The following is a 4,051-nucleotide window of genomic DNA, read 5'->3' on the forward strand; positions in this document are numbered from 1 at the left end:
AGTTTTAATGAAATAAATATTACTCCATTAAAATTTTAATAAAATATATATTACTTTATTAAAGTTTTAATGAAATAATATATAAATTTATATTTATAAGTATAAGTAGGGGTTATTTTCATTCACTTCTATTGCATTCTCTATCTTTCACTTTCTATCCACGTTGCTTGGGTTGCTCTCTTTACGCCTTCACCATGGCTTCTCATCATGATGTGTTCGCCACAATGGATGAGTGAAACCCGTACGGTCAGATATGAGACCAGATTTACCCTAGGTTTTGTTATAGTGTTGAGCTAGAGAATATATTTAGGACTCTAGAGCCCGATAGCTCAGTGCTTGCATATTTTTACGTAGAATGTGATGATATCACATTTTTTATCCCTGACTCCACTGCTCTCGGTGGATACCCCTAGAGTTCCTCTTCTCCATGAAGAGTGGTGACAACCATAGAAATGTTGTGCAAAGAGCACTTGCACATGTTCCCCCCCCCCCCCGCCCCTTCCGATCTACCTCTGTGCCTCTCACTTTTGAGGAGGCAGACCCAATTGATCTCATCGAGTAGGATATTGCCTTTGCTATTTGTATATTATGCTCTGATTTTGAAGAGGAGAATGATGAGGAGCCAGTGGGTGGGCATCAGAAGCTGGCTGCATTTTATAAGCAAAACACACATATTCATAAACCAATTTGTCTACGATCCTCACTAGTGCATGCAAAGTGCAAAAGGGTACTCTTGTCAAGGGGATGTCAAGAATAGGATCCCACTTAGGATCTACTCGTACCATTTGGCCCCCACAGCAAACAAATTGATCACATGTAGGACACCCTTCTCTGCATGTTTCTTCCCATTCTTACCTTTCTTTCTAGACCGCATACAATATATGCAAGGAAACTCTGCATCATTTGACACACCAAACATGCACTTCAAAGTTTTGAGATCTCGAGCAAGGTGATCTCATCGAGTAGGATATTGCCTTTGCTATTTGTATATTATGCTCTGATTTTGAAGAGGAGAATGATGAGGAGCCAGTGGGTGGGCATCAGAAGCTGGCTGCATTTTATAAGCAAAACACACATATTCATAAACCAATTTGTCTATGATCCTCACTAGTGCATGCAAAGTGCAAAAGGGTACTCTTGTCAAGGGGATGTCAAGAATAGGATCCCACTTAGGATCTACTCATACCATTTGGCCCCCACAGCAAACAAATTGATCACATGTAGGACACCCTTCTCTGCATGTTTCTTCCCATTCTTACCTTTCTTTCTAGACCGCATACAATATATGCAAGGAAACTCTGCATCATTTGACACACCAAACATGCACTTCAAAGTTTTGAGATCTCGAGCAAGGTGCCATTCCACTTGATACTCACCCATAACCTTCCACGTGCAAACTTTCACCATGATTTTGACGTTGCACTGTATTAGGTATCTCTGTCAAGTTAATGAAAATCTTCAAAATCTCATGATCTTCCTTTGGTACTTCAAATTCAGCAAGCCACTAAATTTCATTCTCATACTGTACACTAAAGTAATCAGGATAACTAGGCAAGATGTAAGGATTTAATGCCAAATTATGTCACTCACAAATTTGAAGAGACACTAAAATATGGAAGCCTACAGGGAACATGGGGTTTTTCAAAATGGTAACAACTCAAAGGAACATGAATTCATAAAGTGGGTTCTAGACATTGGCAATGGGACAAAAAAGGGGTATAAAAGAAGTATTACTTCAGTGCCACCAAAATTGATTTTATAGAGGGGATTTTGAAGCATTATGGAGTATGCATCATATTTTAGAGAGCATGTTATCCTTGCACCTCAAAAACTTGAGGTTGATAATAGCACCTCACTAAATGCAATGCATGGGGACATCAACAAGGAGTACTTGAGTGAAAATCCAATCAATTGGTGAAGGTTCTTTTCTTTATGCAACAAAGTATCTAAACAACCTTAACCTTGATGGTAGTTTTCCACTTCATCGAGGGTGGTTTTAAAAAACAATGCTCTAATAATTATGCTACGCAATGTGAATTTTCATAAGGGATTGTGCAACAAAACTTAATTAATATAAAAAGAGTTCCATGTTGGAAACAGGGTTGCAGGAATGCGCGCACACACACACACACACACACACACACAAACATCATGGAGAAGCTCAAGGGAGCACACAATGAGACAATAGATAGATAACGAGAATGTGTGTTGTACAAAGAGGATAAGTATACCCCAAGATGGGTGTATACTAGCACGGGGAAAAAACCTCCTAAGAAGGAAAGAGTCCTATGTTGGCATATAAGCCAAGCTGATTTCTCCTACGGGGCATCACTCCCTAACATAATGATAATGCACCTCAATGTGCTTTGTGCGAGCATGAAAAACTAGATTCCTTGCAACTGCCATAACGCTCTGACTGATAGTAAAGATGGTAGCTTGCCAATACCCAAATCAGCAAGAAGGCGTCTAAGCCAAACACACTCAACTATAGCGGTCTTGTACTCAACTTCACACAGCTAGAAGTGGCCATAGTGGGTTACTTCTTACTGAGCCATGATATATATGAATCACCAAGGAAAAAGAAAAAACCACTCATGGACGAGTACTCGTGTGTTATATCCTTTGCAAGCCTTGTTTTATATCGCTCGACACTACTATTAGCTTTACGTTTAAGCTTGTAAACCCATTTCGTACTAATGGCCTTCTTGCCACCAATGAGGCAAATCAAACAACACCCAAGTACCATTTTTTAGTAAAGCATCATATTCAGATTGCATAGCACTCATCCATTATTCTTAAAGAGAATGTGGGAAAGAGAGAGCTTGAGTTCCTTGTAAGCAAACACACATACACACACAAGAGAGTGCAAGACATAAGAGGGAGATGGATGGCTGAATTTTCTTATATCTTCTTCTCTTCTCTATATCCATACAACTAAAAGATAAGAGTCCATACATAAAGGGACAATACTCTCCTATAATATAATAACATACAAAATGGTCGATCCATAGTGTAAAAATGACTATATGAGCTGGCACTATAACTATGCCATAACTCTAGTACTACAAAGTGGTTGTCACACAACCTGTTATCCACTGGGAGCATATCAACCATAATCGCACCAACCTAGCCAATGGCATAAGTGCAGAAGCTATCACCCAAGCGGGTCATCAATGTCCGCCCCTAGCGCTAGTTGAGCTCGATATCTCAACACTCCCCCTCAAGCTCAACTCCACACACTACACTCCAAGTAAGCTCCTAAACTTGTAGAGCTTCTATGTGCCCAATGCCTTCATGAAGATGTCAGCCACCTAATCCTCTGTGTGCTGACATATACCAGATATACATCACCTACTATAGAACCTTATCCCTCACAAAGTGATAGTGCACCTCAATGTACTTTGTTCTAGTATGGTATACTGGGTTACTGGCCAACTATATGCTACTCATGTTGTCACAATAAATGACAACTACCTGATCCATGGGCTCACCCATATCACCAAGTAGCTTTTGAAACCAAGCTACCTTATAGGCTTCCATAGCAACACCCCTATACTCTGCCTCTGTACTCGACAAGGCAAATGTTGGCTGCTTCTTACTGCTCCAACTCACAGCACTCCCAAATGAGAACATAAAACCACTGGTAGATCTCTTGTCTATAACACTACCAGCCCAATCAACATCTATGTATCCATGTAGTTGTATCTCCATACGAGCCTCATAGAAAAGTCTATAATCAACTGTGGACTTTATGTACTTGAGAATCCATCTAGCCGCATCCAAGCGTGGCTTCCCAGGGGCCTGCATAAACTGCATAAATTGACTCACAAGTCCAACACCATAGCTCAAGTATGGCTTAGTAATGGTCATGTAGATCAAGCTACCCACTATGCGCTTATATGTAGTGGGGTCCTCCAAAAGCTCACGTGTATCTGCAGAAAGCTTTGTGTAGATCAAGCTACCCACTATATGCTTGTATGTAGTGGGGTCCTCCAAAAGCTCACATGTATCTACGGAAAGCTTTGTGTTCTACTCCAATGGCACCGAAATA

The sequence above is a fragment of the Cibotium barometz genome, chromosome 24, assembly GCF_041138505.1.
Source record: "Cibotium barometz isolate CiBa-2024 chromosome 24, ASM4113850v1, whole genome shotgun sequence".
NCBI classification, from domain to species: domain Eukaryota; kingdom Viridiplantae; phylum Streptophyta; class Polypodiopsida; order Cyatheales; family Cibotiaceae; genus Cibotium; species Cibotium barometz.